At 47.9% G+C, this 27,704-nt stretch overlaps 1 long non-coding RNA gene across 2 annotated transcripts; it reads left to right on the top strand.

Moving 5' to 3' along the window:
* Positions 1–4,554: 4,554 nt before the first annotated feature.
* On the top strand, positions 4,555–27,609 carry LOC126501849 (uncharacterized). 2 transcript variants are annotated; one of them, XR_007591808.1, is made up of 5 exons: positions 4,555–5,138; positions 17,581–17,900; positions 18,099–18,222; positions 26,234–26,440; positions 27,473–27,609. It is a non-coding gene; the product is annotated as an uncharacterized lncRNA (long non-coding RNA). The 2 variants fall into 2 exon arrangements; XR_007591809.1 differs by lacking the exon at positions 4,555–5,138 and having other exon boundaries at positions 17,122–17,900.
* The last annotated feature ends 95 nt before the right edge of the window (positions 27,610–27,704 follow it).

Here is a 27,704-nt window from a genome sequence, read left to right as displayed (position 1 = left end):
GAGCAAGAACAACCCGCCCAAGCCCCACCTCAACTCCAAATCAGATTTTCTTTTTAAAACGCCGCCACCCCCTCCCCAAGAGTCCTTTCCTCCAACGTCATTCCGCACTATCCGACCTTTCTTCTCACAGTTTTGAGCATGAGGGATCCTAGGGTACAACCTTGTAGGGATTAGAAATTCACGGGTGCGCCCTCACCTGAACCAGCCCCCAGCTTATGCACTAAGCAGGAACTTACCCGGCTGTTATTCCAAGTTCCCTCTCTCCCTGGCAGACTTTGGACTGGTTCCCAGATTGGGGCCCCTGTAGACTCCCCTTTCCATAGCCAAAAGGTCCCTTTGCAGGTTTCTCGGCCATGTGCCTGGGCTCCATGGGCATGTGTTCTCAGTCAGATGCCCCATGCAGTGACATCCCAGTTTGTCTCCCTCCTTCTTACCCACTGCTACAGCAAGCCACCCTTCCCACACACCCCAACACCGCGATCTGAGCTGCTCTCTCTACAAAGGGACCTAGATCTCCTTTCTCACTCCCAACTTTCTCCCCAGTGTTTCTTTCTACTTTGATCCCAATTCTTTCTGTCACCGGATCGCAAGCCCCAATGCGGCCAAGAGCTCACTGAGGCCAGTTTACATTTCAGCACCATTCAGTCCTTTGGATCTAGTCTTTATATACAAAAATGACAATAATTGGGGGTGGAGGTGTAGCATCGAGGCAGGCGCTTGCCTAGCACACACGAGGACTCAGGCTCCCTCTCCATCACCACCAATAGAAAGAAAGAGGGAAGAAAGGGGAGGGGAAACAATGATACTGACCTCTGTGACCTAGAAATAGTGAGTCCTGCATCCACACACTGTCAGAGAATGCGCCTGACTTTACCAGGAAAGAGGCTTGGGTCTATAGGACTGTTAACTTCCTACAAGCCTACAGGAAAAGCAAAACTTTCATCCCTAGCATGCATACACTCATATATGTACCCACCCAGCCCCTCAAAAATGAGAAATAGGGCTTGAGGGGTGACTCAGCATTTAAGAGCACCCCAAGTTCACTTCCTAGAGGACCCAAGGTTAGTTTCCAGCACCCAAATCAAGTGGCTATAGTCTGTACCTCCAGCTCAAGGACATCCAACGCCTCTGACCTTCCAGGGCTCCTACATATATGTGTACATATCAACATGAAGACACACACCTCTTCTTTTTTTTAAACATGATTACAAATAGCAATAATAAATCTTTATAGAAATATAAGAAAATTAAGTGCTGTGTTGAGTTGAGGGTGTGGCTCAGTAGCAGAGCGTTAATGTAGCAGGAATGATGCCTCGGGTTCTACCCCAGCTCTGCCAAAAAGGAAAAAAGGAGGAAGGGAGGGGGACAGCTAAGGCTGTGATGTAGCTTTAGCGTGAGTAAGGATGGCACCATGCTCTGCCTCTGTATGCACACATGCATATGCCCCACAAAGCACAAAGTTCAAAAGCAAGCTCAGTTGAGGAGTCCTTGTCTAGAATGAATGAGATCATGGGATCCATTCCCAGAGACATGAAAACAGACAGCAGCCAGTGGCTTGGGATTTTGGCTCGGGGGCAAAGGGCTCTGTGTGGTGTGTTGTTCATTGTTCTGGATGCTGTGACCGGACACCTGAAGGAAGTAACTTAAGGGAGGAAAAATGTCCTCCCACTCTCAGTTCAGAGAGAGCAGTCCATCCATCGAGGCAGGGCAATGAACTGCTTCCTGGTGATGGGAGCACGGAGAGCATGGCTCACACTGGGCATCTTAAACAGGATTGAGGACCGGAGAGAAGAGAAGTGGATGGCTGCCTTCAAATACCTTACTCAACGTCATCAAGCTAGGCCCCACCTAAAGGTTTCCCAGCCTCCCAAAGCAGAGTCACCTCCTTGGGAGCAAGTGTTCAAATATGGTCTGCGAGGGCCATTTCACATCCAGGAAGTGAGGCCCCGAGTTTACTTACCAACAACATACAGCCATGGTCACTTTCATGCCCACCCTGAAGCATGGAAAGGCCAGGAAACAAGGTTTCGAGCTGGACACACGGGAGTCAGCCTGGGCGGCCTAGTAAGACTGTGTTCAAACACAAACGATGACATGGGAGATCTGCCATGCTCTCTGGTGTGTCAAGTGTCTCTGGAGGCTCATGCATTCTGTTGAAGTGCAGCCCTCCTGTGAGGTGCCATTGTCCCCAGGACATGTAGTTTCCATTTTGTTGGCTTCTTCCAGCCACGATTAGAACATTAAATCAAGAAGCATGAAACATCAGAGACTTAAAGATATCTCCAGGACTGCAGGGATGAGAGGACTTGCCTAGCATGCCCAAGGCCCTCCCTGGATTCCATCCCCTTGCTGCATGGAATAAATAATAATAAAATAAAGAAACCTTTTGGTGTCTTCTGGATACACTCTTTTGCTTTAAACATAACATATAAGACCAAGGCCCACCATCAACTTTGATTTTACTGCAAATTAAATAAAAGCAAACCCTGCCTCACCCAGCCAAAAAAAAAATCCAAAGAGCAAATGAGTGTCCTTCGTCTCACACACCTTCTAGGGCACACGTCTCCAGGGTAGAAGTCGCTTTGTGTAACACGCTAGGAAAACAAAGGAGCTGAAGAAGATGGAGAACATTTCCTAGAATCCCGTGTTCCAACTTGGGCTTGGGGGCAGGGATGATCATGAAACGATCCAAGCCTTAAGGCGGAAATTCTGTTTATCATTTCTCTCTGCTCTACACACTTAAGTAAGCCAACACTAAAAGTTGGCTTTGCCCTTGACTTACCAACCCTTCAGAGCTGAGAAGCAAGACTCCATGGGGCCAGTTAGGCACATACAGAGGCACACCAGGCTTTCAACTGCTTCCAAAGCTACTTACAGTTGGCCAGGCAAATGAGCACCATTAGGCAACCAGAAACCAGAATTTCAGGTCAGTTCTGTCAAGAGGAGGAGGAGGAGGAGGAGCAAAAGGGGAGGAGTGGGGGAGGGAAGGGATGAGAAAGAAAAGAGGAAGAAGAAACCTTGAAACCTTAAAATTTTTAAAATTTAACTTAATTTTTTTTTTGGTTTTTTTTGTTTGTTTTTTGAGACAGGGTCTCACTGTCTCGCTGTTTGTTCTGGCTGTCCTGGAACTCATTATGAAGACCAAGCTGGCCTTGAACTCACAGAGACCGGCCTGTCTCTGCCTCCCAACTGTTGGGATTAAGGGCACCACCACCACCACCAGCAGCAGCCCTTAACTGATGTTTTTTCAAATTTGTTCATGAGTATGAGAAAAGTGTGTGTGTGTGTGTGTGTGTGTGTGTGTGTGTGTGTGTGTGTTGAGAGGGTGATCCTATGAGTGACCAAAGGATAAAGAATAGCTCATTTCCCAATGGCAAATTTTTGCAACCCAAACTTCAGATTTAAAAAAAATAAAAAATAAAAAGTGTTTTTTTTTTCTCCCTTTCTACGTAGAGAAACTCAGAAAGGGTCGAGCACTGACCCCCCTTGTAAAACTGATGCTCATGAATTCATGCTCCATCTCAGCAGCTCTACTTCCTGCCTCTCCATCACCCCTCCATCCTGAAGACAGACAGCAATGATTTGCCAGCCCCACAGAGAACTCCCTGCCGACCTCCCTCACTCATCTCGGTGACCACCGATCCCTGATTTCACAAAAACTGAAGAAAATCCATTCCGCACATTGTCTCAAGATGATACTTTTCCCCAAGAAGCCTCACTCTGCAGGTCGCTCTAAACTCAAGGGCTCTAATTTTTTCACCCTGCTTTCTGCCCAGCCAGTCACAGAGTGTATTCTCAGCACAGTCCCCTGAACCAGGTGAGGCCTCTGTCGGTTGTTTCCTTCTCCTCTGGGGCCAAGCTTCCCAGCTTCCCAAACAGAAGTACATCCCAGGTTTTCTCCTGTGCCTCTGACCTTTGTCCCTTTGAGTAAATGCTTGGTTCCTCTCTACACAGACCTGGATGCTGTCCAGCCTGTGTCTCCAGGCCTTCAAATATTCACCCAACAGATGTTTTGCAGAGAGGTCCACGTTTGCCTTTGGAGTTGGTTCTTGAGGTTCCTAAGAAAAGCTGGGGTGGGGAGGAGGGGGGGAACCCTTGTCCACAGTTCTCGCCCCACCCCCACCCCCACCAGGGCAGGAAAAGGAAGCCCCTTTGTATGCAGAAGCCTGATGACAACTGCTGGTCCTTGCCAGCACATTGTGCTTTCCCCTAACATAGGGAGCTGCTAGGAATCGCAGATAAAAAAAAAAAAAAAAAAAATGAGGAGCTGTCCCTTTCGAAGGCAGCAGGGTCGTTAAGGCCACACAAACACTACTATGGGTTATTTCGGGTCCAGCAGAGAAACTTTGGAGCAGTCTTTTCTCTCTGAGCCAGCCACACCAGAACCGCTTGACTTTTGACATCTTTTCCTTGTGATGCAAAACGGCTGACTCTTTCGGCAGTTGTAGGGAAAAGGGCCTGCTACCCAAAGGAAGGAAACCCCCCACCGCAGACCCTGCAGGAAGGAAGGCCAGCGCCTGGTGCCAGCCCAGCCTGGGAACTCACAGGCAGGAGGCCGTTAGAGGGCAGCAAGTGTCTGTCTTGGAGTTCAGGCAACAAGCGGCATTTTTTTTTCCCTCTCCCCTCTCTCCTTTCAATTACAGGGTGTCTCTAAGGGCAAAACACCAGGGCTCCAGCGTCAGCAGAAATACAAGTTGGAAAGACCCAAGGTGGTGGAAAGAGAGGCGGCCTCCAATCCCCAGAACAGCTCTTGGCAAAGTCGGGTGGTGGCTGTGAAGGTCTCACCCCTACTGTCCTGAGAACCCCTTGGGCCCAAGACCCAAGAGATGCCCCCTCCCTTTGCTTTACCCCTGGGAGAGTCAGCGCCGCTGAGCGAGAGTGAGCAGGGAGCTTGGGCATTTGGCCCTTTGTGTCACTTCGCTCCTCAGCCTCCTGGAACTGTAGGACAAAGGAGAGTCTGGGAGCTGCCAGCAGCCTGAGGGCACCACTGGGTTTGACAAGGAAGAATGAAACCTGATCCAGCGAACGGGACACTTCGTTGTGCTGGTCTGTGAGGTGACCCAGTTCTGAGACCAGCGGCTTGGCTCTGAGCACACTCTATCTATCACACTTCCCGCTCTCACTCCTAGGCCTCCGAGGTAAGAACGTGGCAGGTAAGAACGTGGCATCCTTCCACCCGACAAACAAGAGCTGCCACTTGGTGCCCCACGCTGCAGCAGCTGCATGTTCAAAGGCAGCTGCGAACAAGCAGCCGCGAATGGTCCCCTGCCTCTCCTCCTGCCCAGGCTCCTTTTTATGTTTTACCACGGGCTCTACCAGGGGGATGCTCTGGGCTCTAAGCAGAGCCTGGGTCGGGGATGGGCCTGGCCTGGGTGCAGGTTGCAGCAAGCGAGGGTCTGGTGCAATCTGGTTACTCATTTCTTCCCCCAAAGCCCCGGGGACAACCCTGATTCAAAGTCATCTGATTGGAAGACCTTCACATGACAGGCTCTGGTCCAAAAGGCCTGGGCAGATTCAAGTGTCAAGCTGAAGGTGACAGGTTACCACATCCTAGTGCTGAGCTCTCATCCGGCCAAGCAGAGGCTCAATCAGCGTGTTACGTTCACCTCCTTCCCAGCACCTGGTCTCGTTTACACCCTGTTGAGGAGAGATCCTTCCTCCCTGGCCTTGAACACAGCAGGCGACCTAACCTTCATCTAGTCCCCAGTTGAATCTGTCTCCACACCCGACGTTTCTTGGTCAAGTGATTGTTAAACACGAATCTCAGTAATTTCACTGGCAACCCTCACTCCTCTGTGAAGTCCCACTAGGTCCAAGTCTTCTGAGCCCTGATTCTGCCCCTGGGACTCTCCTCTGAGCCTCCAGTTTCAAGACTTAAGTCAACTTGAAAGAACCTCAGGGACCTCTAAACTGGGGGTATAGATAGACCCATCGTCACAGTAAAATACAATGGCTTGGAACTGAATGGAGGACTTTATTGTCACAGGGAGGCTTTCTAACTTCCTTTAGCATTGGACTCAGTATTCAGACTAAATTTCCCATGGACAACCATTAAAGACTCTATAAAACCAAAGGAATCCGGGTCTCCCTCTATGTTAAAGACTGAACCGTATCTTTGGCTGTTGACACCAGAAATGATGGGGGCCTCATAATTCCTCTCACTGCCTAACTCACTGCTGGTGTCGTTAAAAACCCAAACTGATGCTTGCATCTTTGGACAAAAAGTCCACTGAACGTTGCCGGGAGCCTTCCGTGTCTTCCCCCTGTACTGCTGCAAATCACAAACCACACTGAAAGAATCTTCCCAGCTACCACCTCTGCAGCCTCCACAGTCCGTATCAAACAACCATGCAAGGGTTTCTGCACCATTAGGTGCCTGATTCCCCACTCACTATGGAGGCTTCATCCTTGATCGCCATGTTTTGGGTTCATCCTTGCTTCCCTTGAACTGCCTTCCTCATTTCTAAGATGGTAGTGCTCATAGCAACAAGCTCAGCATGTTTCTGTAGGGATTGAGTAAGATAATGCACATAAAACACTGGGTGCCACGTCCGCAGCTAACAGTGAGTAATGACTATTGTGATCATCATTTCCTACCCATATTAACTATAGGAACTTAGGGGAGAGAACTCAGCAGATAAACTGCTAGCTGTGCAAGCATGAAGCCCTGAGTTCGGATCTCTGGCACCCACATAAAAGCCAGGGGTGGTGGCATGCACCTGTAATCTCAGTGCTGGGAACGGCGAGACAGTCAGATCTCTGGAGCTTTCACTAGCTGAACCAGTGAGCTTCAGGCTCAGTGAGAAAACGTCTCCAGGAATAAGGGCTGGAGAGATGGCTCCGCCATTAAAGGCGGTAGTAGTTGTTCTCTTGCAGAGGAGGGTGGGAGTTTAGCTTTCAGCACCCATGCCAGGAGGATCACGACTGTGTGGAATGCCAGTCCCAAGGACCCAGAGCTCCCTGCTGACCTCCTCCCACCCTGCACTCAGCATTTACCAAGTCAGATATACATATATATGCTTTAAAAAAAAACTTGAAGTGAAAGGAAGAGGTGAAGAGAAGAAGTTAGTGAGTTTAAGGCTATCCTGAGCTACTTAACGATGAGTTTAAGGCTATCCTGGACTACTTAATGAAATCACATCTCAAACAAATAAACACCTAAAGACAATCTGGATTAACAAAAATAGGGTTCAAAACATGCTATATACAAAAGAATAAAGATGACAGTGACTGAAGGAGTCATATGACCTTGACCTCTGGCCACTATATGTACCTGGGTACCTGCGTGCATACACGCACTCACACACACACACACACACACACACACACACACCACGAAGAATTACCAGCATTTTCTTCAACTACCTACCAATATTTGGATTTATTTTGAAAAACTATACCAATCCCTCAATTTTTTTTTTAACAAAAGGTACATGTTTTTCCAGGAAGCAGCCTGCTCCATCTTTAGATAACTTTGCCTGTTGCCAAATAGATCTTTTCTGTAAAAGGATGAAGTCAAACTTATTGGAGCTGACGGTCTGACTGCTACAATTCTTGAAAGGCTGGTACAACCTTTTGCTACCCAAACTAGCCATGCCCTGTTCTTCCCACCCGCTCTGGTTGCTTTTGACTGACTTCCATGGTTCTGCCTCTCTTTTTGTGTAGTGTATGACCCGTCCGTCTCACTCCAAACCTTGTCCTTCTTTAGCACTGTTCCATCTCAGATATGCTTGAGAAAGGGGCTGAGGTTCTAACTACAGAGGTCTCTTTTTTTACCCTCCTTTTAGCTACAGCAATTCAATTATTTTTTTTCTCACTGCTCAGCTGTACCTGCCATGTTCTGGACTGTGCAACTTGTTTTCCCATTAAGGGAAGAGTAAGCCTTTTTTTTTTTTTTTTTTTTTTTGCCTTCCAGGATGCTTTTGGAGTCTGCTTCTGGCACCCCACATGTGTGACTGTCTTTCATTATTGAGCAACCAACAAACTTGGGAAAGTGTGATCTTTATGACTTTGTGTTGGGGACATATGATACAAGTATTAGACAAAACAGAGCCAGGAAGCCCTACACCCCTTTCTGGAAGTAACTTCCCCCAGGCTGCTTCTACCCACCGCCCACTGACTCTGAAGTCTTCTCTAGCTCATCTTGGTCCTAGCAAGGAATGTCTAGGAAGATGGGGAAGCCCTCACATGAAAGGAGACAGAGATGTCTGTACTGGGTGGGAGTGGGGTAATAGGTTGAAAGTACAACAAAAAGAAAGAGAGAGAAACAGAGACAGCAGTAAGTGGGAGAATCGAGATATAGTTGGTAAGTCCAAAAGTGGGAGGAGACTGGAGAGATGGTCAGCAATTTAAGAGCGCCGCCGACTCTCCCAGAAAACCCAGGTTCAACTCCCAGCACCCACATGAAGGCTCACAATCATTTGCAAGCCCAGTCCAGGAGGACCTAAGGGCACCAGGTACATGAACGGTGCCCAGATAGGAGACAAACACCCATCCATGTCAAAATGAGCATCTTTTGAAAGAGAAGAAGAAGAAAGTGTAGGGGCAAGCAGGTATGGATTTGCAGAAGAATTTTACAAAAATGCATCCAGCTGAGATAGATGATGAGAAAGAAAAAAACCGTGGCTGGGTATCTGAACAGCCATGGTACCCCTACGGCTGAGAGGGTTCTAGGTTTTGGGTATGTCCACTGAGGCAGCTGAGAATGACCTCATGCAGACCGGGCAGAGCTTCCCAACCAAGACACATTTTGGTTCTCAACACTTTCATCCACAGAAGGATGTTTTCACTTCCTGAAAAGCTCCAGGCACAGGAAAGACACACACCAGGCTTCACCCAGCACACCTGCCTTTCAGGGGCAAGATGGATCTAAAATAAGCCTTGATGGTAAGCCAGGATCCTACCGCACTTTGAGGCTCCAGCTTCGCTGCTTGAAACCCAGCAGAAGCCCAGCATAGTCTCACCCGAGGCTCTTAACGTGTGGGAAAGGCAGCCTTGTATACACCCACGTGCATGTGTGAATGCATGTGCAGTGTGACTGTGCATGGAGGCCAGAGGTTGGTATCAAGTCCCCTCCTTAACTGTTCTGCACATTATTTTGAAGACGGTGTCGCTCACTAAGCCCAGGGCACACCCATTGGCTTAGACTGCCTCGCTAGTGAGCTCTGGTGTTGTCAGCCCGCCATTAGTGCTAGGTTTGGGGCTCAGTGCATGACCTTTCCATCGGCACTGCTCCTCGTGTGTATATAGCAAGCCCTCTACTGATTGGACTATCTTCCCAGCCCCATACATTCAAATTTTCTTGTTTGTAATATAAGACTATTCTACTTAAAATCCCTGCATTCTATTGTGGAGTCCCATTATGAGGAAAGATCAACCTTGTCCCCAATACCAGTAAATAAATCTTCATTAATCTAACACAATTCTGTTCATTTTATCTAGTTAATCATCTAGTAGTTAACGTAGGAAGGAATGGAGTCACCTACTTTGGGATATGTGGTCGTGAGGGAAAGCTGACCGAGGATGGGACGTGTTTTCAGGAAATAGTCCACAGCATTGCAGTTAGAGCAACAGCTAGACCTCCCCTGCACTCAGTGTGCCTAGGAAAAAGAGGCAGGTTCTTGAGTTCAAGGCCTGCTTGGACTACAGAGTGTGTTCAAGGCCAGCATGGGCAATTTAGTAAGATTTTCCCTTCAAAGTAAAAGGCAAAAGGGGATGGGGATCCCGTGGCTCTTACGTTGTCTCCCTGTCACACCTGTATTGTCTCCAGTCACCTGTATTGTCTCCCGTCACCTGTATTGTCTCCAGTCACCTGTATTGTCTCCAGTCACCTGTATTGTCTCCCGTCACCTGTATTGTCTCCCCATCACCTGTATTGTCTCCAGTCACCTATATTGTCTCCCAGTCACCTGTATTGTCTCCAGTCACCTGTATTGTCTCCAATCACCTGTATTGTCTCCAGTCACCTGTATTGTCTCCAGTCACCTGTATTGTCTCAAGTCACCTGTATTGTCTCCCCATTACCTGTATTGTCTCCAGTCACCTGTATTGTCTCCAGTCACCTGTATTGTCTCCCCATCACCTGTATTGTCTCCAGTCACCTGTATTGTCTCCGGTCACCTGTATTGTCTCCGGTCACCTGTATTGTCTCCGGTCACCTGTATTGTCTCCGGTCACCTGTATTGTCTCCGGTCACCTGTATTGTCTCCGGTCACCTGTATTGTCTCCAGTCACCTGTATTGTCTCCGGTCACCTGTATTGTCTCCCAGCCATCTGTCTCCCAGTCATCTGTGAGAAGGCTCCCAAACTGGAAGGAAATCCAAAAATCCAGGCTTGGGAATGATCTAGATAATCTACAAATGCCTAACAAGATTGGGTCAGAGGCTGCAGGTGTGCCCCACCCGTTGCTGTGGGCTTCATCTTATAAGGGATGTGTATACTCAGAAGGGGATGGAGGCTCACAGGTGAAACAAAAAAGATGTCCTCCTGGGACCAAACAAGAATAAGCCAAGCAGGGCTCTACAGTAAACCACTGTTCCCCACCCCACCCCACAACCAGGATGACACCCAACTGTCCCAGCGCATCTGTCCTGGCTTCAGGCACACAAGCTCACTGCTTAGCTCTACAATATGAGCCTGCATCTGTTTCCAGCTTCACTTGGCGGGAGGAGGAGGCTTCTTGAGTCATTTTATATGAAGAATGGACAGAACTGAACATTTGCTACTATTTAATTCGAACAAACGGAAACCTAGTTCCACGTAAAGTGGAAATTTCATGAGGCAGAAGCATGAACAGAATGGGGGACCACAACCCGTGTCCTTGTCCATGGCATGGAAGGGAACCACCTAAACACTGACATGGTGATGGGTCGTTCCTCATCATCAGCTGGCCAGATGCATTTTGTAAAGTCAACAGTCAGACCTAGTCATTAGAATATACTAGAAACTCGCGTGACACTTCAAGCGATACGGCCGAGAGGAAAAAGCCAATCATTCGTGCTGAGTGAATAATAATCAAATAAGAAGGTTGTTCCTACTATAAAAAATAGTCAAGCAGCTGGGAGAACATTAAGAGAGCAGAAAATCTGAGCCAGATGATGAAAAAAAAAAAAAAAACAAGAAAAAAAAAACCTAAGAGAATTCTACTTGCTAGGGTCAAGGCACTTCTGGCCATGTAGCAGACAGCCCTACTTCTTGTCACAACTATAAAGATTTAAGGATGCGGGACACTGATGGAGAATGGAGGTAGCCTATATCTGCTCGTCCATGCCCCGGGAGAACGGCATGTACAGGCAGACTGACCAGAGACCGTGTCAAAAGCAGAGGAGAACTGTACAGCCCCTCAAGAAGCTCTGCTTCTAGCTCTGTAGTCAGCAGGATAATTCCATTTTCACTTTCTGTAACATGACTCACAAATGTGTATTAGACCCCTGACCTTGTCTTCAAGCCCTCACTGCCGTTCGTTTGTTTAAAATGTCCACATGAATGTCTGCAAGGATTTCTGGCCCAGACTGTCCATGATCAAACTCCTTATTTATTTATTTCCCAACAAATTCCATCCTTCCGCAGAATTTCCTGCCTCTATGGCACCTTTAGCTTCGCCGTCGCTCATATCAGAACCCCCGGAAGTGGACTAGCCTCTGACCAACCGTGCCCCACATCCCAGCTTCTACCTCATCCATGCCTCTGTCTTTAGAAGCCTGGACCATGTCAGAGCCCCTAAATTGTCTCCTTGCTTCTACTCTTGCCAGGATCTCTGGCATCTCTCCTCTCCTTGGCCCACGGAATAACCACTTCAACTTAAGCATGATGTCTCCATGGCACTCAAGATGTATCCAGGCCTCCCTGGCTTCTGAGGTCTGGCCGGTCCTTCTCCTCATTCCTCTTTCCAGCACTTCAACCAAAATGCCGTGCGTGTGAGTTCTGCTCCCAGGAAGCTCCCATCTGTCTCCATCTACTTCCCCCACAAAAATGTAAAGGAGTCTGGCTTGTCTTCCCAGAAGGCCAGTGTCCCGGCCAACCCTTGTAAACTCTTTTGCCCACTTTAAAATTCTTGAAAAGCAATCTCCGTTCCCAGCCAGACTCCCGGCTCCCAGTACTTCCTACCCACATCCCTCCAGCCCCATCCGTCAGCTTCCTTGGGTCAACACCACAGCTGAGCCTGCCCCTTCGGAAGCTGACATTCCCTCAAGGGTGGTGGATTTACAGTGCAGGGTTACTGGGAGCGTAAATCTGGGCCCCGGGATTCGAGAACTGTGACATTTTTACAGCCTCCTCCTCCAAGTCTCCGCACGTATTTGCAGCAACTGGAGGGAGCAACATCTGTTTTCACTTTCTAAAACTCACTCCATGGCTCCCATCTGACAAAAAACGCCAGTCCTGCCAGAGTTCTGGTCCCTGGCTGAATGAATGAGCATCGAGGCCGCACTCTGCCAGAGGTCTTGATTGCCCTGTCTCATCAGGCTATAAAGAAGCCAGCAGGATAAAAAGGTCTCCACTAACTGCTAACCAGAGAATGTTCCTGAGATCAGGTTGGGTGGTCACCTTCCAATTTGCCAGAAGTTAAGGAGGCACCTTGCTAGGGGAGGCAGGGAGAGCCTCTAGGGTTTTCCTTTCAACAGACGCTATATCCTGAGGGCTATATGCAATGGATGCTGGAACTTGTAGTCTCTGGGCAAGATGGCTTTGCTGAGAGCTGCAAAGCACAGGTGATTACTCATTGCCTAGCCCATGATCTTGGCTAGAACGTACCGTAGCAAGGTGTATCATGACAGAAAGTCCTATCAGGAAAATATGCACACATCCCTGCTTAACATTCCACTCAAGGACAAGACAGCACCTAGTGAGGTTCATCTTGTTAGCTCGTTGTCAGCCTACCTATGGCACTACCTCATGATGAGGGACCATCCTTTCATCTGAGTGAGACAGCCATGATACACTCAAATTAGAAATCTGTATCTCTCCTAGATGGTCCCACTGGCAGCTGGCAGGAAAGATCAGATCAGGAACAGGCCCCTTTGAGAAGGCTGCCCCGCAGAGAGCAGCGCGTTGGCTCTCTTACCCATGATCGCTCACTGCAGATGGCTTTGGCCACAACCATGGAAGAAAACAGTGGGCATGCCATCGTTTTCTCCCTACAGCACACTGGCTTCAAGATGCCTGCAGAAAGAAAGCCCAAGTCCAAACAGAGCAGGGCACCGTGGTCCTCTGAGGACTGCCAGAGCCACTGGGTTTCCACACACAAGCCTCCAATACATCATTAGGATTCTCTGATAGGTCTGTGGCCTTTCCAGCTCAAAATCCTTCGAAGTCCTCACAGCCTGTTCAGTAAACACTTGTCTCCCCGCTCTTCTCCCACACTCTAAATTCTAGTCAAGGGGGTCATTTGTTAAAGTCAAGAACCACCCCTCATGAGGCGCTTATTAAATCCTATGAGCTGTGCGACATATGTGGGACCATTATCTATCTGAGGAGGGTAGATTTAGGCCTTGTTTTCAGAAGGAGGAACTGAGGCAAGGAAGTGAAGCCACTGAGCCTGCAACCAAACAGTTCATTCTGCCGGAGGTTATCACGTGGACAGTAACCACAAAAGACACGGTCACCTGCTGCACAAGGACCTTGTCTGAAAGCATTTGTAAGTGCCCTCCCCACAGCTGAATACTGGGGACACTCTCTATGACCCCCTTTTCAAGGCCATCTCCTCTACAAACACAGCGTGTATGCTTGCTTGCAGCTCTCTGATCCGAACACAGAACCACTGTGCCCCACACTACACGCATAGTATAGGTTCGGTTCTGACCGCACTCTTCCTCTTCTGATGGCCTCTTTTCCGTATTGCCCAGCTTAGATAAATTGTAGGTTTCCAAATCCTGTGAGCTGCAGCACTTGAATTAAATTACAACCTCGATCTCTGTCTGTCTCTCTGTCTCTCTCTGTCTGTCTGTCTGTCTGTCTGTCTCTCTCTCTCTCTCTCTCTCTCTCTCTCTCTCTCTCACACACACACACACACACACACACACACGTGCAATCTCTTATTCTCACACTTTGGTGAAGAAAGGTCTAAGTTACACCAACCACTTCATCGATCCAACTATTGAAAGGTTGAGTCTAACCACTTTGCTCTTGCATGTGGGCCAAATTTAATGTCCTTTTTTTAGTACACACAATGTGACTAAGAGGAGGTCAGGTTGCCAACCATGCTGCCACTTTCACTTTGCCCAAGATCATCTGCCTTGGGTACAGCTAGTCACGGTGACACTCAAGTGGCTATAACGAATGTAACGGGGACTCCTATTAGTGAATGCTAAGAGGCAAAACACAATAAAGAGTCCGGAATGAGAAGGGTGTACTACAGATTATTAGTTTTTGTTTTGCTTTTTTATTTTTATTTTTTGAGCCAGGGTCCCTCCACATAGCCCCTGCTGTCCTGCAACTCACTATGAGACCAATCTAGCCTTGAACTCTCAGACATCTGTCTGCCTCTGCCTCCTGAGTGCTGATATTAAAACAGTAGTTCATAACCCACCGGCCTCAACAATTTTGGGGTTACTCTTTGGGGGGGTCGAGTGACCTTTTCACAGGGGTCACCTAACAACATCAGAAAACAGATGCTTACATTAAAAGCTGTAACAGTAGCAAAATTACAATTTGAAGTGGCAATGAGAATGGTTTTATGGTTGGGGGGTCACCACAACATGAGGAGCTCTGTTAAAGGGTCGCAGCATTGGGAAGATTGAGAACCGCTGGATTAAAGGCATTCAGCACCATGCCCAGCTTCAGAGTTTATACTCAAAGGTAATACCTCCTCAAACAAAAAGCAAGGGACTTTGATTGGGGACATTTCTGTGTTCACATAGAAGAGACAGACTAGTCTTTACATGGTGAAGCAGGCACATTGCTGAGCATAGTTTGTTCAGGCCATGTGTCTTTATATATAGCTTTAAAAACAAAATAAAATTTTGTTTTGGTAACATTGCCTGGTCTAGAACTTACTATGTAGGTCAGGCTGTCCTCAAACTGAAAGAGTTCCACCTGCCTCTGCCTCTGCCTCCTGAGTGCTGGGATCAAAGGTGTGCACCACCGTAGCCTGCCATATTTTTTTTTTGTGTAAACACAAGGCTGTGCACGGAGAATTTAGTGTGATAACCAGCGTAGAGCGCTCTAGGCCACCTAAGAAGAAGAAACCAGGATGACTCTGGTTCCTTGTGTCTCGGCAGGGCCTTACCTGGAACAAACAAACCCCAGCTTTGAAGGAATGTTAACAGCCATTTAAAGTATACAGCCATTTAAAAGGTGTGGCTTTGCCCACAAAAACATGGATGACTGTCCCTGAAAGTAGCTGCCTCATGGTTGAGAGACAATACCTGGGTCCTTGTTCAGGTAGGCTACTGAGCAATGACAGTCGCTTACTTGAACACTATGAGAGTAAGCTGCTTAAAAATGGCCTCAGCCCATGTCAGGCCTTCCGATGCTGCAGCCTCTGCCAGGATCTTTACAGATGCCTCATGGGAGACTCCATGGCAATCCCTCTCAGATGAGCAGCCCTGGGAATCCTCTCTCCAAAATGCTCAGTTAGGAAAGCCACTGTCCTTAAAGTGTGTGTTCCACACCCACAAGCTGGGATCTACAACTGGAGACTTTTGAAAATGTTAAGCGTGAGCATGTTGTTCTCCAACTCAGAATTCCTTTAAGACTCTCTGCCGCCACCTGACCAGCAATGACACTCATTGAACGGCATCCAAGGCTCTTCAGGGGCTGACCTCTGGCCTCCGCTCTCAAGAGATCACTTAGCTCTTTTTCATCTGGCAGGCCAGAAGTTGTTTCATATTTGAAGTCCCTCCCTCCCTTCCTCCCCCGTCCCTCCCTTTGTCTCTCCCCCTTCATAGCCCACTCTGAGATTCAAGCATCAGATCACATGCCAAGAGTCATTCCAGGAGCAATTTGGATGCAAGAGAGGGATTAAGATGAATCCAGAGGAAAAATTGTAGGGAACGCTTCAACCAGACATTCTCCCTGATGCATGTCCATCAAATCAACGGAGCTGAAGGCTCAAGGTTGAAGCCCGGGTGCTCTAGATGTTTTGTATTTTCTAGAAAAGCAGCCGAGGAAGTAAGAGATACCTACTCCTTGTCCCTCAACACGATCTCAGAACCCAAGTCATCTCATCGGGTAGATGATGCCCGGGTGTCATTTGAAACTGATGTGGACCTGTGACCTGCTGTCCCTCCCTAGATATCACAGCACTATTATATGAAGAAGTATGCTTAAAAGAAATCCCACATTAGCTCAGAACTGAGAAATAGATGGTTATTTATTTAGGGGTAGACTCACAAGTCAAAATCCTCTGCTGGAATGGAGATCAGAAACCGAAATCCACAACCGGAATAGAGAGGCATTAAAAGAGACTGGCTGCAGGCTCTGCATCAGCATATATAGTATAAGAGGCCACGCCCCAGTGGGCAGGTAACCACTGGCTGTAAGACTTCCAACAGCACCTCCCCTTTTGTTTAAATAAGAGAGTTCTAAGCCTAAGACAAAATTATATACAATAAGAACAAATATATTCAATAATTATCCTATCCTAGCTACTTTAAGTCTTGTATAATAAATAACTTGGCCAAGCCATGAGAGGAAAATAACTACAACTATCTAGTCTTTATACATCCATGAATAAACTTTGTTTTTTTATGAGATACAAGTGTGTATGTGTGTGTGTGCGTGTGTGTGTGCGTGTGTGTGCGTGTGTGTGCGTGTGTGTGTGTGTGTGTGTGTGTGTGTGTGGTCATTCACTTGCCAAAGCACTTAAGGGAGGTTAGAGGATAATCTGTGGGAGTCAGTTCTCTCCATGAGGCAAGGTCACCCAAAGACAGAACTCAGGTCTTCAGGTTTGGTGACAAACATATTAATCTGCTGAGCCACCTCACTAGGCCTGAGTCAACTTTTTAAGGTTCCACAAATGAATAAGATCATGCATTGCTTATCTTACATATCTGGTTTATTTCACCTAATGTAGCATCCTCCAATTCTAGCCAATTAAATGATTAATTTTCATTATAAATATATTTCTTTATCATTTATGTATTGATGAGAACTCATTTTTGTTTATTTGTTTTGTTTGTTGATTTCTTCAAACAAGGTCTCAATCTGCATAGCCCAGGCAGGCCCAGAACTCATTATGTAGCCTAGGTTGGCCTCAAACTCAGGATTTGTTTATCCCAGCCGTCTGAGTACAAGAATCACAGATGCTACTGCACCCAGCTGGACTTGTTCATAAAATAAACGTATCTGTGAATAAGGATGTCTGAGGAGTACCCTGGAAGGCCATTTTGATTGTTGGCTGTGTCACCATAGTGAGGGGACCTGAGGTTTCTATGTTTATTCCAAAACTACATTCCTGCCCTGGCTGACAAGGGCCCCGGAGCTAATGGTTGCTCTGGTGGCTGCTTGGCCTCTCTCTGTGACTTGTTCCATCACCTGCCCTCCCTTTCATGCCAAGGAGGTAGAGAGGATACAGCTCGATGTCTCCCCTTCCTCCCAGCCATTTAGACCCAACTCAGGAGTCACCTCGGGGTCTTCTTGCAGGTCTCAAAAGGAACCTGCCCCTCCCTCTTCTTAAGAGAGGTTCCTAGGAGGATCGTGAGCTGAGAATGGCAGCTGAGAAGAATGCCTCGTTTCTTCATAGGAGAATGTGATGGAGACGGGGGCGGTCCTCTTTCCACATCAATGCCTTTTGCGCAATGGGCTGCTTACAACTTTATGCCGCTAAAGGGAAAAGGATCTCAGATGCCCTCATTTCACTGCAGAGGTTCGCTTTGTTCTCAAGCGATGGCACAACGGCCCTTAAGCAACAAGGCCTGAAGATGCAGAGGGCTTAACCCCAGCTGTTTATCATTCTTCCACAGGTATTTCACCATACGGCAAGGTGGTGACTTTTGTGTGCTAGGATGGGAAAGAGAATAGAGTGGTAACTGCTCCAGGCCAGGCAAACCTCCTTCCTATGTGGCTGAGTCTTAGGAAAGCCAGAGGGGACGGTTCTTAGCCAAGCATCAGCAGCAGTGTGGTGGAATTCTCACGGTTGTTTCTCATTTGTTGTATCCCAGGCAAGCACCAACAGAATCGTCACAGTACCTGGGCATTGATGTCTCTTTCTGAGGCTGATAGAACTCCCACCACAAGGATCTTATATCATACCAAGGATGGAACCTGGGGCTTCACACATGCCCGGTAAGCTGTCTCACTGAGTCATGGCCCCAGCCCTCTTTTTACTCGGTTATTTTACAGCACGGCTTCACTAAGTTGCCCAGGGTGGGCTTCAGTTCACTAAGACTTAGTCAGGTCTTCGTCCTAAGATCTTCCTGCCTCAGCCTCACAGATATCTGGGATTACAGGCTTGCACCACCAGACAGGGTGTCTCTCACAAAATCCTTCCCTTTATGAAGAACTGCTTCGGTTTTAATGTGGTTATCTCTTCTTGTTCCATTATGAATCACTCACTGACAAAACACAAGATTTAAAAAATAAATATCCAGGGAAATAACCAGCTGCAGTCCTTCCCAGGCTGTTCCATTCTGAGCCAGCAGCAATGGTGCATGGGTAAGCTGGATCGAGAAGGGAGGAGGAAGGGAAGACCCAGATGTAGGGCGTGCACTGCATCCTGCACAGCTGTGCCCTGGAAACTTTACTGGGGCAAGAAGGGAATGAAGCATACATTGAAGAATGAACACAGACATGAATAGAAAAGCTGGGATGCTGGCTCCGAGATGAACCAGCTTGCAACCTGTAAACTCAGCACACTTATTAAGCACAGCAAGATAGGAGGTCTCTGCAGGGGAAAGTCTCAGGCTGTAAAGGTCTGGGAGAGGGAAGCTGCCCTTCGTACTTTCTGTATGCTCTGTCGTGGTTCACAGAAGGACCAGAGGAAGGCTCTCCCAATTCCCATGGGTCTGAGACATTGTGATCCTTGATATGGCTTTGCTCATGTCAACAACTTACACCCAGTCCTTACACTTTCACTCAGGGCTTCTGCTCCTGGCAATACTGTTTGCCAATTTCCCTGGTGTAAATACTTCTACCATGGCGGGTCAGCTAGCAAGTTGCTGGGGGGTGCAACTTAGCGGTACAGGCTATGCCTAGCATGTGCCCGGTCTCAGGCTCAATTCATAACACTTAAAAAAAAAAACAAAATCTCACAAGGAACCCACACAAGACAGCTATACGCATCACTGTGAAATACTTTGTCACATTTTATGTTAAGTATGAGCTCCTACCACAGTCCCCAACTACAGAAAAGACAAAGACAAGTACTAGCAGACTGTTTAACAAAAGAGATGGGAAGTGGCACTCCAAAATCTGGGTAAGAGTGAGCATTCAGTAACTGTAATCACTGAGCAAACTGGTGCTTGTGTGAGGCTGTTACCTGCTCCGCCTGGCCTTTGGTGCACTGTGTGGGGCTGAGAAGAGCTTGCTGATGGCTGGGACCTAGTTCCTTAAAGCTCCATTACCTGTGCTCCAGTAAAGAAGTTTTTAGCTCACAGGGGAACTCAGTCACCCTAATAGACACAGCACCCTCACCCCCACACCGGGGGTGTAGAGCAAGCTGAGACCCAGGACCTAGACAAAGATTGACATCAAATCCAGGGGTCGACTTGGTTTAGACAACGCAGCAGGACCCTTTCCATCTGTCAGACTGCTTTCGTCTGGAGGGATTTGGAAGGCAAAGACTTCGAGTCTGACCTGGCTCCGGCTCAAAGCTCTGTCACTCACCTGGACCTGTCCCAGGTAAACTGGAAATTTCAAGGCTTAGCCAGGTATGAGGCTACACAGAAGGAGAAAGATAAGATGTGTGAGCCGTGCCTCGCCCCACACACCCCTCAGTGATGCTAACCACATGCCAGCCCTGCCAAGTCGGCAGAAAACAAGGTAACAGCTAAGACTCAAAAAGGACTGAGTCTCAAGACCAGTTGCACTGTCCTGCTCCTCCTGGGCAGGAGGGGAAAATATATGTCACTTTAATATTTAGTATCTTCTCTATGCATCATGTTGATTTAACATATGAAGCTCTGTTTTGTAGTGCGACTTTTAGGGCACCTTCACTAGGAGCTGAGTGGACTAGGAGTTGAGTCAAGAGGCTTATCTGTGCCTCCCCTTCAGAGCAGCTCTCCTCAGCAAGCAGGCAGCTGCATACACATCATAGGGTCTGGGAGATTCTCTGAATGCCCTTGGGCAATACAGGCTACAGATTATAGAGCAAGGACCCCCGAGGTAGTGAGGTGGAGGTGGTGAATGAAGGCCAGAGGCGAAGCTAGGATCCAGGTAACAGAAGACCCCTCCTGGATTCAGACAAAACTCCAGGCAGAAATCCAAGGATGGGAAAGAGCTGGGCTGTAGCCACCCAGATAGAGCCAAGTGGGTTTGGAGTAGGAGATGGCAGAGCCCTGGAATATGCTTTAAGTGATAGAAAAAGAGCCTGTGTTCTCTCCTAGTTTGGGGGTGAGGGATGGTCACTAAAACTGCTGTCCTGTTTCAGCAATCCTGAGGATCCCACAGTCAACTGCCAGCAAACCTAAACACCGTCTGTTACCAAGCAGAGGGTTCTCTTTGAATCTCATCTTCTCAAGGAAGATTCAGCCAAGAGCCACGGACAGTCCACCAGGAGCTTGTTTAGGAAAGAGATCTACACTGCAAAGCAGCATTGGAGAGGGGTTCCCCAGAGCAGGGAACAACTGCTCACTAGATTTTGTGCTCTGGATTTTAAAGACTTCTTTCTAATGAATACTTAGGAGGTAGACCAGGTGTTCTGAGGTAAAGTAACATTTGCCCCCTCCCAGATCACAGTGGAACAGATTCCCCCTTAAAGTAGTTCTTACCATGATCCTTTTGACACACCCACAAGGAGATGGGAGTCGAAGTGGCAATGCAAATGATATTATAATGAGGCTGGGGGTCTTTCGAGGGTGCAGTAGTGCTAATGTCGGGCAGTAAGGAACATTCTCTGATGCCTTGGTTTCTGGCATGGCAGAAAGAACTGATTTTTAACCGCAAAGGGGAATTCTGACCACTGGAAGACTTAGCTACTGAGATAATATTTGTGGTTTTCCTTGGTGACCTCGTGTGTCACTTCTTGCTGACATGGTCTCACACCCCCAGGACCATCGTCTGTTGAGTCACGGAGAACGGGAAACAACCCCACGAACTACTCGCCATCATTGACAGCCCAGAAATCTTCAAAGAAATCGGAACGCAGTGCACAGAGTGCTAGGGAGTAGAAATTTGGAGAAATATCTGACAGGAACATGGACACAAGTGGGAAAGGGCATAAAGAGGGGGGCACTACAGTGGCCACGAGCGGGCTGACTGTCAGACAGGAATAGGATCTGTCAGAGAAACCAGTCTGCATCCATTCGTCCAGTCAATTTTCTCTTTCCACCAGGTGTGTCCCTGGGACGATCAAACGCCCATCCCTCCAATCTCTTAGGCATTGCCTTTCCTCTTAAACCACGTTCACCTCATGGGAGGAAATACAGTAAGAGCTTATACACGACTGAGCTGAACGCCCACCACCTGCAAGCTTGTAACATGCATGATCCTTTCTGCGTGCATGTTGATCTGCTCCCTGCTGCTAACCAGGCTGACAACCACTGGACACACACACACACACACAGAGACAGAGTTGACTCTTTATGTCTATGAGTTTCATATCTGTGACTTCAGCTAACCCCATGTTGAAAGATACTCAAAAAATTGTGCATATACTGAACATGTAATGACTTTTTCCTTGTCGTTATTCCTTAAACAAATAACATCTATCCACATTGTGACAGATATTATATATAATGCAGATAAAGCTTAAGCGCAGGAGGAGTAACGGAGTCTGTGTAAGCACACCACTTTTTATTCATAGTGCTTGAGCTCCTATAGATTTTTGTATCCCCAGGGGTCCTGGAACCAACTCCCCGTGAATACAAGAGGATGACTGTGTGTTAACAATCTAGCAAAACTGAGGAGTGACTTTGCTCAGGATCCAAAAACTAGGCTTGGGATGAGTGAGCCCAGGTGGGAAGCAGGCGGCGGGATACCGTTCACTGCTAATAAGGGTCTCACTAGTGACGGGGCAGGGGATGCTGCAGAGCTGCAGAGCAGGCTGGGAGCAAAAGACCAGGAGAGGTCCCTTTGCTGGCTAGTGTTGAACACACAGATTGATGAATGGAAGGACAAGACAGTGTTGTCACAGAGTGGCTGTGTCCCCAAGTTCACATATTGGAAACAATCAATCCCACGAGAGCACTGGAAGACAGGGTCTAGTAAGAAGTGTGTACTTTAGTGTCCACACCATGGGGAAGGGGTAGCTGTTAGGAGTATGAACTTGTTATAAGACAATTCTCGCTTTTCCTAATTTATAGTTGGGTCTATTAGGTATGCACACATAGGATTTTTCTTTATTCTTGAGCATTTCATGCATGTATTCAAAGAAATATGACCATATCCACACATTTCCCTTCTTCACCTCCTTCCCCCATATCCCTTCAACAAGTCCTCCTCCCAACACTTGTCTTTTCTTCCCTTTTTGGTAACCCAGTAAGCTTATTGGTCACTCTTGTATTGCTCTTTAGGGTAAGCATGGTGTTCATGCACCAATGGTTACTTGTCCAGATGGGACCACCCAGCACCTCTGTACGCAGATTTACTGGGACCTGTTTGAAGGAACCACCTGCCCCATAACAGAACAAAAGTTACCTGGCTCTAGATAACAGTCCACTTCAGAACTGAAAGAGTTGAGGCTGCCCTGCTATGCCCTGTTCCCCATGTCCCTGGCTCCGTTGGGAGGATCTACACACCTTGGAGTCACAGCAGTTAGTAAGTCTATTGAGAGATAATAGCAATGAAGGACCTGTCTCACAAAATAAGCCTAGCCCTGAGCAAGCAGAATTGCAAGTCTCAATACAGGGTCTCTGCTGGAGTGGGTGAGTGCAGAAAATAGTTTATAGTAGGAACTATGTCTTTCTTAACATATCCAAAGGGAACCACTGTCACCGAGGAGACTGCATTTATCACCAGAAACACTGGGGCCACACTGTGTCTAAGCAGCTTCCCACCAGCTGATAAAGACCATGTGTCTGTGTGTTTCTCCTCAACAGCTCTCTTCGAGGTCACTGGGCACCAGAAATGGAAACAGAAATGGCAGTTGCTGTAAGGAAAGCAGGTGGCAGGCTCTGTCCTGGGGGAGGGGAAGATTTATTTATGTGGCCTAAGAACTACAGCACTGTGAGTTGCTGGTGTTACACCAGCATGCGCGTGCGCGCGCGCGCACACACACACACACACACACATACACACACACACACACACTCGATCTGAAGCATCCACACTACTGTCCCCATAACAAGCAAACAAGACCTGTTGAATGCTGAATGGTAGTGGCCCTGGGACTGGGGAGATGTCTCACTTTGCAAAGCGATGTCTGTGCAAACATGCAGACCTGAGTTCCACCCCAAGCGCCTGTGTGGAGATATAGCTGCAACCCCAGTGGTAGTAGGAAGACAGGAATATTCCTGGAGCCTGAAGACCTCCAGCCCAGATAAATCAGCAATCTCCAGGTTTAATGAAGAGACCCTATCTCAAGAAATACTTTATACCACATACTATATATACCATATATCTAGTATACACACCACGTGTATAGCATGCATGTGTATGTACATGTGCGTATGTGTGTGTATGTGCATGTGTGTGTACACATAGGTACATGGCATCTTTTTTTTTCTTATTTTTTCAGTGCTGGTACTTGAACTCAGGATCTTTCACTTGCTAATCAAGCACTCTGTACTGAGCTACCTTTCTAATCCTATGTATACTATATATGCAGAATATATGTGTATATGAGTATCTTACCCTCAATAGTTACACAAACAATAGTGTATAGTTAGAAGATATACAACACATGCCATATAACATGTGGCATCTATCTACAATATATAAATGTATATGATATACATATATGTACATAATATATATCAGCTCATATACTGGTTATTTTCAGAAAAACGCTCTCGTTTAAAATGTTAATGCTGTGGTCAAGTGTCCTGATTTACAACAACTTGAGTTCTAGCAGAATTTCCCAGGACTGTGCTAAAAAGCCCTGAAAACCCCCCTATCTGGCAACCCCCTCATGCCAGCTTAACCCAATTGCCTGCAGTAAGTCCAATTAGAGGCAAATCAGATTTCCCCTTCATTTCGTCTGATGAAGTTGGCTGGCAAAATCTCTGCCACACTGACCAGGGTGAGGAGAGAAGAAGGTGCAGAGAGAGGGCAGTGAGAGCAGCCTCTCCCTAGAGTGAAGCCCATCCCTCCTGCTCTGAGTCCCAAGGCTGGTGACCTGACCATGGGGTGTCCTCCCCATTTTGGCTTCCTTCTTCCAGACACAGCAATGAGTCCTTCTGTTCTCCAAGCATCACTATCTTCATGCAAGAACGGACTCTGTGCACGGGGTGCCCAGTGCTTATCGCTGACTTCGGTGAGGATCAGATCCACCAGGCAGGCCTAGAAAAGTCACCTGATTCTGTGTTCTCTCTTTTCCTCCATCCCTCCTTTCAACGCCTTTCTCTAATAATGCACCGCGCGCGCGCGCACGCACACACACACACACACACACACGCAGCTGTTCACACCCGGATGCAGGTGCCAACACACAAGGATGTAGGATGTTGACCACAGCCACAGTATGACACCGAGGCATAGATACCAGGGCTCTGGCTGCACACAAAGGGTGCCCTGCCAAAGCCTTCCCTCCCTGCCTCTCAAGGTCACAGTGAGAGATTATGAAAGAGTGGAAAAGCACCACTCAGAAAATGGGCCACAGGGACTTTCCTCCAGCGAGGAAAGAGAGAATAATGTTCGGCCTGGTGCAGGTCGGTGAGACTCTGTGGAGGACGGAAGGATGGAACATGGGATACCCCAAGCAGGCTGCCTCAGCTCTCCCCTCCAGAGAGTCTGGGAAAACGTGGTAGGGAGGCGGCAGGAAAGATCTGGCTAAGGCATGTGATGTAGTTTCTCTCACAAACAATAACTTACTTCCCCAGAACCCAACGCTGCTCTGTGGCAGCCATTTCTTTTTCTTTTTTTTTTCTTTCAGTAAGTATTTTATTTTTTTTATTTTTTTATTTTTTTATTTATTTATTAAAGATTTCTGTCTCTTCCCCACCGCCGCCTCCCNNCAAGTCCCCCTCCCTCGTCAGCCCAAAGAGCAATCAGGGTTCCCTGCCCTGTGGGAAGTCCAAGGACCACCCACCTCCATCCAGGTCTAGTAAGCTGAGCATCCAAACTGCCTAGGCTCCCACAAAGCCAATACGTGCAGTAGGAACAAAAACCCATTGCCATTGTTCTTGAGGTCTCAGTAGTCCTCATTGTCCGCTATGTTCAGCGAGACCAGTTTTAACCCAGGCTTTTTCAGACCCAGACCAGCTGGCCTTGGTGAGTTCCCGATAAAACATCCCCATTGTCTCAGTGTGTGGGTGCACCCCTCGCGTAGCCCATGCTGGCCTCAAACTCTCCTTTCTCTGGGCTCAGTCTCCCAGGTGTTAGCATTACAGGCATGTGCCATCACACCCAGCTTGTTTAATCTCTTGCAAGTTTAAGTGAGACAAATGTTCTAAAATAAGGACTTCCTCAGCGGATTCCAGAAATAGCACACAGGCCAAGGGATCCTCATCTCTCTTCAAAAAATTATTTTAGAACAGCAAACAGATTCAATCCTCGAGTGTCCTGGCGAAGGCAGTGCTGCTAAGCATTGTGAACTTTCAGGAACTGCAGCAGCCACTTACAGAGAATTTTTGGATAGTGGCGTGTTGACTACCCTTAGGTCTCGACTTAAACAACAGCAGGAAGGTATTTGCTTCATCAACAACACCCCCACCACCACCCACACACACACACCCTCCAAGCTATGCTCCTGGCTTGAAAATATGTGGGGCCCCAACTTTTTTTCTCAGATGGTATCAAGTGTTTATAGTAGAATTGGGCCCTGAAAGAGTCTCAGAAGTTTGGATTTTATTCTGGATACAACTGGTTCCCAATCAGCACTGCAAAAAGATGGCAGGTTTCAAGCCTGCATCCTGGAGGCAGCATGTGTGAGGGAGCTGGCCCAAAGTAGAGGAGGGGACTCCAGGTACAGTTCCAGACACTGCCTTCTGCCCACCCCGATTGTTTCTCCTAACCGTGGCCTCCTGGCATCTTTTGGCAGCTGCCACCCTACAAACCCGTCTTACCAGTTCCTGGGCAGCCAGCCATCTTTTCTGAATGCCTGAACCTCCAGCCCCCTTTCTGGGAGTGGCCTCCGGGGGAACAGCCTCGTTGGGTGCTGGAGTACCACCCTGCAGTCCTGGCCTGGGGAGACCGCACAGCACAAGGAAGCCAAAGCCTGGCCAGGGCTGCACAGAACCACCCTCAGGTAACACAGGCCCTTTGTCAGGAAGCCAAACCCCTCCCACGATGAACCTTTCACACCCCTGCCCCGGGAGCCCGAGACATGAAAACCTAGCTGGAATTTTCCCTCCAGGTTAGCCATGGTCCTTCGTAGCCTGCCACCCTCCTGCTCTTCTTCCCCGGGCTTTACTGAAAGGGAAGTGAGCGTAGCTGGCCCTGGGATTCCTGCTTGGTGTTTACAGCGGGTTCCCTGACTCCTTCCACTGCCACCCTGGTGTTAGCCCGAGAGCAGGAAGGATGCAGCAAGGCCTGCACTTAGATGTCCTAGTAGCCAAAGCTGGAGGATGCTGTGGCCCTACAGACCTACAAGGGGAGATGAAGCTGTCATTCCCGGGCCTGTGTGAAATCTTTATACTTGGGAAAGTGGAGCTAAGCACTGGGGTAAAATGGCCTTTTCAAAACTGCTTTGCTAGACAAAATGAAAAAATGCCCGGCTCCCTGCTTTAAAATGAATATTTCTTTCTTTAAAAATACATTATTTAGATGTATTTATTTTTATTTTATGTGCATGGGTGTTTTGCCTGCATATTTGTATACCGTGTGTGTGTGTGTGTGTGTGTGTGTGAGAGAGAGAGAGAGAGAGAGAGAGAGAGAGAGAGAGAGAGAGAGAGAGAGAGGAAGGCCAGAAGAGGGAGTCAGATTCCCTAGAACTAGAGTTACAGACAGTTGTTAGCCACCATGTGGGTGTTGGGAACCAAACCCAGGCCCCCTGGAAGGGCAGTGAGTTCCCTTAACCACGGAGTCATCTCTCCAGCACTCCAAACATGTATTTTTCCTAATTACACAAAGATGCAGAATTACCCTTTGCCATATTTACTTCGGAATGTTTTGGGGGGGTGGGGGAAGATGCTCCACCAAGCATGCTACAGCTCTTTAGCATGTGAGGAGCTGCAGCTTGGGAGCAGAGGCAGCAGCGGATGTCGAGTGAAGCAAGTTGGTGACTGCTGTGTGCGGGTCTGGACCTCCTTCGCAGTACTGATGCTTTTCCCTGTTGCAGCAGGAGAAAAGGGACGGAGCTGAAACATCAAGATTGGCATATGACAGGAGCCAGCTGAAGAGGGGCACTGAAAGTCCTTCCGGGCCTCGGCTTCTTCTAATGGACAGAGCATGTTTGCAATAGGACAAGCGAGTGTGTGGATGTCCTAGGGTCACATGTCACACAAGCCAGCCCTTTGGGGGTGCTTTCCTGAGCTTACCAGCCCACTCCCATTCTTGGGAGTGCTTTGCTC

This window comes from Alexandromys fortis, unplaced genomic scaffold (assembly GCF_014885135.2).
Source record: "Alexandromys fortis isolate MF-2015 unplaced genomic scaffold, M_Fortis_MF-2015_v1.1 scaffold_5, whole genome shotgun sequence".
NCBI classification, from domain to species: domain Eukaryota; kingdom Metazoa; phylum Chordata; class Mammalia; order Rodentia; family Cricetidae; genus Alexandromys; species Alexandromys fortis.
This window is presented reverse-complemented; position numbering and strand designations above follow the sequence as displayed.